Here is a 10,100-nt window from a genome sequence, read left to right on the forward strand (position 1 = left end):
ATACCTCCTCTCTCTCCCTCTCTTCCTTCTTTTCCCTCTCTCTGTCCCTCTCCCTGTTTCTCCATCTTTCTCTCTCCTTCTCTCCCTCTCTCTTTTTACTTCTATATTTCTTCTCTCATTCTTGTTCTCTCTCTCTCTCTCTCTTTTGGAGCTTTGTGCCATACATAAATTACCAAAGAAAAAAGTAGTGGAAACATCACATAGATATGCATAAAAAAGGACACAAAGATTCTTTTTGAGACTGAACTTTTCTCAGGCTTCTGAACCTTCTCCTAGGCCTATCTGTGCACTTCCTTGTAAAATTTAGTTCTATCAAAAGAGCCTAACTAAGTCAGTTTAACCAGAAATCCCCACCCTTGATATCTGTTTATCCTCAATATCTTATCAGATTCCTTATCCTTCACTCTCTCCTAGGTGGTGTCTAACTACCCTGGTCTATCTTCAGCAAGAATTCCGTCAGATCTGTTTATCCGGAATCCCCCTTACCCCTGATGTTTCCTCTTGGTAATTTTCCATCCACTGACCCCCATCCTGCTCCTTAACTATAAATTTCTATTTACTCATGCTAAGAGTTGAGCCCAATCTTTCCTCCACACTGGAAGACTCCATTGCAGTGGTCCCTATACTTATCACAATGGGCATGAAAAAAGTCTTTCTCATGTGTTTTAAAAAGTATGGTGGAACATATTTTTTCTGTAACAACTCCCAGTTGTTCCAACCATCTGTAGTTTGAGTCTTTTCAATCCAAGAATCAAGTATGTGCTGCAAAATCTTCAGATATTTACAGCTCCAGCCACCATAAGATCCGCCAGTAAAATTCCAAGCAAAAACCATAGAGCTGAGTTCAGCCAACATTCAGGACCATGAGAAATGATAATAAAATGGTTATTGTTGTTCTAAGCCCCACAGTTATGAGTAGTTTGTTATGCTGTGATAAATAACTGAAATATTTCCACTAATTTTAATTACATATTGGTAATATTACAAGTAATATGTAGCTACACAAATGGGAACATAATTGTACATAAATATTACATTTTAGAAACACTTGTGACCCAGAAAGGGGAGTCAGGATAGCATGGTGGTTTAGAGCTTGCCCTGTGCACCCAGTTAGCCTGGCTATGAGTCCCTGTAAAACCACTACATAGTTATGTGGAATTGGACAAGTTACTTAACCTTTCTCTGTCTCAACTTCCCTCCCAGTGGAACGTAGATGATAGTAATGATACTACTTACTTCCTAGGGTTGTTGAGTGGCTGAATGTGTTAACATGGAAGAGTTCTAAAAATTGCTGTATGGAGTTTTTTTATATAGCAAACTTCAATTTGTTTTATCATCATTGTTAAGTGAATAGTGAAAATATTAAATGGATAGAAAAGAGGAAAAAGAATTCTCTTACTTAAAAGTTGCTCGTGATGTTTGCCTGAAAAGAAAACCAATTTGGAGACCCCAGATCTGCTCCCGTCATGATGTGTACTCCTAAAACCCACTCCAAACACTTCCTTGTGCATCTATGCTTTTGAGAATCTGGATCCAGCTATAAGCACTGCTACTAGGAGAGGAGCGAGGTAGCCACTAGGTGGTGAGAAAGAGGTCTCTCTTTCCACATCTGGGTACAGTGATGACATCAGGACCGACTTACAGCATCTCCATCCCGTTCCTCAGCAGGCTACACCACAGAGTTCTATTCAACACCAGGAGACTCAAGGCAGGAAGAGTGCCAGAAAATCCAACTGAAAGTGGAGTGCAAATTGAAACCTTCACAGCTTATTGAGCAATGAGATCCCTAATGCCATCCAAAGGACTTTGAATCTTGATGTGGGTCTTCACCCAGAAGCCTTGAAGTGTTCTGTAGATAGTGAGGAATTCCGGGTCTCCTAGGAACAAAAGTGGGTGCTAGTCCTGTCCAACCCTGATTCTCCATACCTGGGGAGGAGGGAATACCCCATGAATCTTCCAATCAGAACTTGGCGTGCCAGCTGCAAAAGAATGCAGAGGACTCTCTAGCCCACAGGCCAGGCCACATGGGTACCATAAAGTCTGGAGAGTGAGCTAGAACCCACATGCATAGTTAAGGCTGAGGTCGTGTGATTCTTAACTGTCTAACCAAAGTGGTTCCATGGTGATGGTGACCTCTGAACTACAAGGGAAGTCCCTATCTGGACACTATAAAATAGGACGCAGACCATAACCCAGATCTCTCTCTCTCTCTCTTTGCCCTTCCTTTTGACTGCCCTGCTGCAACAATGGGTCCAGTAGTCATTCATGGCGTATATACCATGCTTTGTAAACCTGTATCATGCTCTTGCCCTATAATCCTGTCTTTCTCTCCTCAATAAACCTCATTTTCATGCTTGTCTAACTTTGGTGTGTCTGGTCATTCTCCGACCATGGGTGTGCCAGAACTGATGGTCTCAGACTAAAACCTAACGGAAGGACTCATGATGTCCACATCCAACCCTAACATGACATTCACTTATGAAGCATGGAGGTTGTATTCAACATTTGTTATGTGATAAATTAGAATTTTTTTTAAAAAATAATTTAATACAACCTAAAAATGTTTCTTGTTGGTCTTCATTGTCCAGACTGCCAGGGGAATACAGCTACTTGATCTGGGGAGGCTTAGAGTAAGTGTGAATTAAGCCTTCATGGATCATCATTTCCAGTTTCAGCATGTCACCAACACACATATGGCAAATAACCCAACAAGGGGCTTCTGGACCCACACAATAATTGCACTAATCATGCAGGAAACCCAATCCAATGGAAGCCCATATGGAGGAAAGGCTGAGATAAGACTTGGGCCCTTCAAGTTCTATTTTATTGAACGTAACCTCACCCCCCTCAGTCAGTGAGAGGCTGACTTGTCAAGGGAAGCTCGCATCATAAAATGTTGCATAATAGAAGTAAAGTAACTGAACGAAGAAGAGGAGTCATTTGCTTCAGTGATGTCATAGCCACTGGTGGCCACTAGGGAGTGGGACTGGTCATTCCTGTGTCAGGAGTAATTACTGTATAGGAGAGGGACATGGAGAGAGTCTTTCTGGAAACAGTGCAGTGGAGAAGAAATATACTCTAAGTAACTGATTTTCACCTTCTCACTTCAGTACCTGGTAAGTTTAATTTTTTTTTCTTGAATTAACTGATAATTGGCTCCTTTTAATTCACCTTTCCTGAACAAAGAGTCTATTGTCTGGATCTGATCCCAATCTTCTTCCTTAGCAACTTCAGGTAACTATAAAGCTGTAGTCAGACACTTTTTTCATTGATGAATTCGATTTGAATTTCATGGATCCCTGCTTCCCAGTCCACATAATCACCAGCATCCTTAAAGTCAGTAAAGAGGGAGACAGAGCAGAAAATTTAGGCAGACCCTCTTGAATGAGGAAGGGAAATCAGCTCTCCTCAAGTGCACTGGTTAACATGTATTCCCTGTGTCCTGAATGAAGACTATGGTTAAGAAGATCCCAATGCAGCCAGGAAGCCTCTTGTCCTTCCCTGTCTTCCAACTCACAAAGAGTGGATAGGGGTCCAGTGGAAGTCATGGCTGGGGGAAGCTATAGTGATGACAGTGGAGTATGACGGAGCATTAGCAGCACATTTCTGCAATCACCCCCAGATTCTTAGTGGTGTTGGCAGCTCCTTTGGGCCAAGGAGAGGGCTCAAAGCTCCTGGTGCTGGATTCATTCCTGTGACCAAAAAGTTTTCAGGTCCCAGAGTTAAATCTGATACATTCTCTCACCCACTGCTGCTCTCCACATGCTGGTGGTTTTGTAGAGGTCCTGAACTAGAGCCAGGGACAGTTGTCCACTGGTTCCCATGACTGTGTGTTGCATTTCAAGATAATTTGGGCTTCTTAACCCTGCAACAGCCTGCTGCCAACCTGGGCTCCAGTGGAGGAACACGACATCTTTTTCCCATTTTGAGTCCATGCTCAAGGTCTAGAATGCTGCATAACCTGAAAGTAGAAAGTTTGTATTGCCAGAGGAACAGCTACAACAGAAGAGGGCAGCTATTTTGTCTCTGCAATGAATTTTCTTCCCTCTGATTCCATTCTTTCCTCGGGGACCTTTTCTCCTGGGCCAGATAGGGCTGGGGCTATCAAGTAATCCTTCATTCCTTTGCTACAGAGCTCAGGAGCGAAAAGGTAGCCACAACATCTCCAAGCCCCGAGCAACAACGAATGTGCTTTTTGTATATGGATCTGCTTAAGCTGAACATTTAGTATTCCTGGTCTCATACACTATGCGGCCTTTGCATCTGGCTTTTTTAAATTAGCATAGTATTTCCAAATTGCACTCATGTTGTAGCCTACAACTATATTTTTTTTATGATACATATTATTCTACTTTATATATACACAGGAACACACACCACTTTGCTTATCCATTCATCAATTGATGGACATTTGGGTGGTTTCCACAAGTTAGCTGTTGTAAGCAGTGCTTCCTGTTTCCTGTAGGAAACATTTGTGTACAAGTTTTGAACGTGTGTTTTTAATTTGGGGAGATATATTCTGCTGAGTGGATGCTGGATAACATGGAAATTCTGTTCATCCATTTGAGGAAATGCCAGAAGATCTTCCAAAGTGATTACATCATTTTACATTTCCAGTAGCAATACATAGGAATTTTAATTTCTCCACATCCTTTCCCAAACTTGTATTTTCCATTTTTTTAATATTAACCCTCCTAGTGGTTTCAAAGTGGTATTTTATTGTGGTTTTGACTTTCATTTCCCTGATACTTAAATGATGTTACACACTTTTTATGTGCTTATTGACCACCTATATATTTTTGGAGAAATGCCTGTTTGTCCTTCACCTATTTTTTAATTGGTTTGTTTTATCCTTTTGTTATTTAGCTGTAAGAGTTCTTTATATATTCCTCATATAGGCCCCTTATCAAATATATGATTTGAAGATATATTCTCCAATTCTGTTTGCTGTATTTTCACTTTCTTCATGGTCTCCTTTGAAGCTCAAAAGTATTAAATTTTAATGAAACATAATTTTTATTAAAAATTATCTATTTCTCTAATAGTTACTTGTGCTTTTGGTGTAATATCCAGGAAACTGTTGCCAAGTCTAATTTCACAAAGATTTACTCATTTTCTTTTCCTAATAGTTTTATAGTTCTATCTCCTACATGTAGGTTTTTAATTCCTACAGAGTTAATTTTAGAATATGACGTGAGATAAGAATCCAACTTTCTTCTGTAGTATATGAGTATCCAACTTCCCCAGCACCATTTGTCAAAAAAAAAATACATAAATAAACACAACCCTTCTTTTCTCCATTGAAGTCTTTTTATATCCTTGTCAAAAATCAGTTAACAATACAATGGTGGTTACACCTATTTTATTTAATTATATACATTTATCTATATGCCAATATCACCTTGTATTGGTTATTGTGGATTTTTAGTTGGCTTTGAAATCAGAAAGTATGAGTCCTACAACTGGTTCTTCTCTGTCAGTATTGTGATGGCTATTGAGGGCCCTTTACAATTCAATATGAATTTTAGGATCAATTTTTACAAGTTTATCAAAATGGTCATTGAAATTTTGGTAGGAATTTCCCCTAATCTGTAGATAACTTTGAGGGTTATTGTTTTCTCTATAATATTAAGTCTATAAACATGGAATTGTTTCCACTTATTTTTTCTTAATTCATTTTTCTGAGCAATATTTTATAGTTTTAGTGTACAAGACTTTCATTTCCCTGGTTAAATTTATTTATAAGTATTTTGTTCATTTTGAAGCTATTGTAAATGGATTTTTTTCATTGCTATTATAGAGAGAAAAATACAGCTGACTTTTGTGTGATGCTCTTGTATTTTGCAACTTTTCTGAATTTGTTTATTAGCTCTAATAGTTTTTGTTTTGTTTTGTTTTGGTGTGGATTCCTTATGATTTCCTATATGTACAAGATCACATCATCTGTGAATAGAAATAGTTGTGCTTCTTCTTTTTCTATCTGGATGACTTTTATTTCTTTTTCTCGTTCAATGCTCTGGCTCAAACTTCCAGTGCACTGTAGAGTAGAAGTGATGAAACAAGTTATCTTTGTTTTCTTCCTAATCTTAGGAAAAAAATATTTTTTCATTTTTCACCAATAAATATGATGTTAGTTGTGGGTTTTCATAGACACGTTTTATCATGTTGAGAAAATTTCTTCTAACACTACTTTGGGGAGTGTTTTAATCATGTAAAAGTATGTGATTGATTTTTGTATGTTGAACAAGCCTTACATTTCTGGATAAATCACAGTTTTTATATGCTGCTGGATTCAAATGGCTATTACTTTGTTAAGAATTTTAGCATCTATATTCAAGAGAGATATTATTTTATATATTTTTTTCTTGAGATGTCTTTGTCTTCCTTTGGTATCTGAGTAAAGATAGCCTTATATAGTGTATAGGAAAGTGTAGAGAACCCTCTTTTCTTGTATTTTTTAAAAGAGTTTTAGAAAAACCAGTGTTACATCTTCTTTAAATATTTGGTAGAATTCACCAGTTGTGGGCTTTTCCTTTGGGATATTTTTGATTACCGATTTAATCTCTCTACTTGTTGAATGTATGTTGAAATTGTCCATTTCTTCTTGAATCAGATTATGTAATTTGGGTTTTTTAATTTTTTTTCCATTTTATCTGGTTATCTAGTTTGTTTTTCATTTGTTTATAGTATTCTCATAATTTCTTTTATTTCTAAATGATCACACATAATGTCCCAATTTTTATTTTTCATGTCATTATTTGCATTTTCCCCTTTGTTCTTTGATAGTCTACCTAAAAGTTTTTGATCTTTTAAATGAATAAACTTTTGTATTTTTGATTGTCTGTTGTTTTTATATGCTCTATTTTACATATCTCTATTCTAATGATTATTATTTCTCTTATCTACTAGCTTTGGGTTAGTTTGCTCTTTTTCTCTGGTTTCATACAGCATGAGTTAGGTTACTGACTTAACATTATTCTTATTTCCTATGCAGACATTGATGGATATAATTACTTTTCTTTGAACACTGCTTTCCATACACTCCATAAATTTTGGTTTATTGAGTTATACTTTCCATTTTTTCTCAAAGTATTTTTTAATTTTACTTGAAATTTTTCTTTTACCTTTTGGTTGTATAAGAGTACATTTTTAAAAGTCTATGTATTTGTGAATTCTCCAGTATTTCTTCTGTTATTGATTTCTGATTTCATTCCATCATATTTAAAGAAGACCCTTCATATGATTTCTTTTTATTTTCTTTTTTTTCACTGAAGGCATTTTTTATTGGCCTTTTGGAAAAGGCAATAAGGTATTTGCCTGGGAAAATAATCCCGTCATATTTACCTCTGCTGTAACCAGTGTATGGCCTCCTCTTTGATGACACATACAATCCATTGAGGGAAGTTCTGAATAACACTAAAATGAGAAAGAAGTCTCTATCTGACTCCTTATTACCAGAGAAGGAATATTGATTTCCTTCTTCCCTTGGAACACGTGATCATTAGGGCTTTGGACTGGAACTGGAATCTATACAAACAACTTTCCTGAGTTTCCAGCTTGAAGATGGCAGATTGGGACCTCTCACACTTCATATTTATGTGAACCAATATATTATATTTCTTTAGATAGATAGATATAGAGATATGTGTGTATATATGTATATATAAATACATACATAAAATACATATACATATAAATCACCCATTGATTCTGTTTTTTGGAGAGCCCTGAATAAACAGATTTTGATACACAGAGAAGTTCTAAAGAAACAGAATTTTAAGGATGAATTTCATGAATTAGTTCTAGGGCTTCTGGAATTGGCATTCTAATATTATTTTATTTAAATAAGTGAATGATTCTATTTCCTGTAGTACAAAAAACATTGATAGTCTATGTAGTAAACTAGAAATAGGAATAGGCAAAATATCTGCAATCAACTCTCCTAATCAACCACTTATAAGGAGAGAGGAGCTGGGTGATTGACTAGATGATACTTGTTAACATTTATAGAAATAATAAATATGGTATTGGTTGGTTGCTACTAATGTCACTGAACAAGTGGTGAAAGAAAAGCATGCGTGCAGGAATCTGAAATTCAAGTCTAAGTGCAGTATAAATGATCAGAAGACTTCTATGTATGTCCTGAAGAAGAGTCTTATTTCCCACAGCCCCAAAACTAATATTGCTGAAAATCCAGTGCACAATCTCATACTTTGCATGTTGATTTAAAATACAAATTCGACTCTTGGCCTAAAAGGGTTGCCTTCTGTTAAGGTGGGATCATTGATTGAGACAGAATGAGAGCCTATAAGTTGGGAACGTGACATGTGAGAAGATCATAATGAAGCTGGAACTACTACCCCTAAATTCTGCTGAATCATTGCCAATGGATGGGGTCACCCTAGCCCCAACAGAAACAATTTTCTCATGTCTGGGGGAAGTTGCTTCTCCACAAACAGTGGCGACAGCAATCCCACCTTCAGAGGTATAGGACTTATCACCCCCAGTTTTGTCAGCCTTTCCACCTCTGAAAGTATTAACCCTACATTGCCTGAAGGAACTGTAATTGCCTTCCTTCAGGTAGTTCCCATGCAAAGTAATGCTGATTCTTTTAAGGACAAATGCTCACCAACATTTTTGAACATAGATTTAGTCTTCATTCATTTTTTGTTGCTGTAAATACAATGCTATAGACTGAATAATTTATTTAAAAAAGAGATGTGTTTGAACATGACTCTGAAGATTGTATCATCCAAAAGCAGGATGCTGTGCACCCAGCGATATCTTTCTTTCTGTGTCACGGCATTGTGAAAACAGCAACCAAGTACATGAGATAGAGAAAATGTGGGCCAAACTTACCCTTTTATCAGTAGTCCACTCCTATAATAACTTACCCACTCTTATGATAATGACATTAATCCATTCATGAGAGCTAGGTCCTCATGACCTCTTCACTTCTTAAAGGTACCAACGTTTAAAACTATTCCATAGCAATTAAACCTCAACATGAGTTTTGAAAGGGGCATTCAAACTACAGCAAGATTCAATTCCCAGAGGACCCTTAAATGTGAGCCTTGATGTGTGACCCACAAGCAGGTGCACTATGCTCTAAAAGATCTACTTGAGATTACTAATATGTGCAGACAAAAACCTGAGTAACGTGTGAGAATAAGTACGAAGGGTGTGAGATAATTGCGTAAGGAACATAAAGTTGTGGGATCAAGCTAAATTTATTGATAGGGGTTCACTAAGCAGAGATCTGCATTTAGCATTATAGCTTGGAGAGTTAAAAAGTGCTCTAATGGATTCTTTGTTTGATTGTTTGAAACACGGGCCAAAAATGACTACCAGGAGTGAACTGAAAATGCCCAGACTACGTTGGGTAAAATGTTAAGGACAGGCATTCAAAGTCTTAGGGAGATTTTACTGTTAGAAAGGTTTTGTCATGTAAGACTTACTCATGCACACTGAGAGGGTTTAGAAGACATCCTTTCACTAATACTATAGGAAATAAATTTCTGAGGAGAGTCTTAGTGTCCTTCAAAAATTTCTTGATTACTCTGCTATGAAGGCCAAATCTTACAAAAGGAACAGCATGCATTAATTGGTAACCTAAATAAAATGGAATTAATTATATCCTGGGGTGACAGGGGTCAAGGGACAACAGCCCAGGTGGGCATGGTTAGTGAAATGGACAACAGAATCAAAGCCGCAATCAGAGTAGTCTGACTTGTGCAAACCTATAGTATTGACTAGTTGATCATGGTTTTCCTAGAAATAAAATAGTTGGAAAGACCGCTAAGTTATTATTTGCTCTGTATAAATAGAAAAGGTCTAGGTCAAGTGAACAAAAATCTAACTTGAGTCACAAAAGTAGTCAACCAATTGCCAGACTTGAACCAGTTTACAAGCACAGAACTTCTTGAATGAAGGGGAGAATAGGTCTTCTTTAGGAATAACATTGGTACATTACTAAAAATTTATGTTAAATTATCCCTAGCTATCCCTGAAAGGAAATATACCCTTTATCGGGGTAACTGTGCATTGGAGAAAAGGAAATAACCAGATCTGGGTTATTAGACACTGGCTTTGAACTGAAG

General features: G+C 37.0%; 1 pseudogene; it reads right to left on the reverse strand.

The window, feature by feature from the left end:
• Positions 1-3,001: 3,001 nt before the first annotated feature.
• Positions 3,002-4,055, reverse strand: LOC105819295 (annotated as a pseudogene).
• Between the last annotated feature and the right edge of the window lie 6,045 nt (positions 4,056-10,100).

This window comes from Propithecus coquereli, unplaced genomic scaffold (assembly GCF_000956105.1).
Source record: "Propithecus coquereli isolate 6110/MARCELLA unplaced genomic scaffold, Pcoq_1.0 Scaffold479, whole genome shotgun sequence".
NCBI classification, from domain to species: Eukaryota; Metazoa; Chordata; class Mammalia; order Primates; family Indriidae; genus Propithecus; species Propithecus coquereli.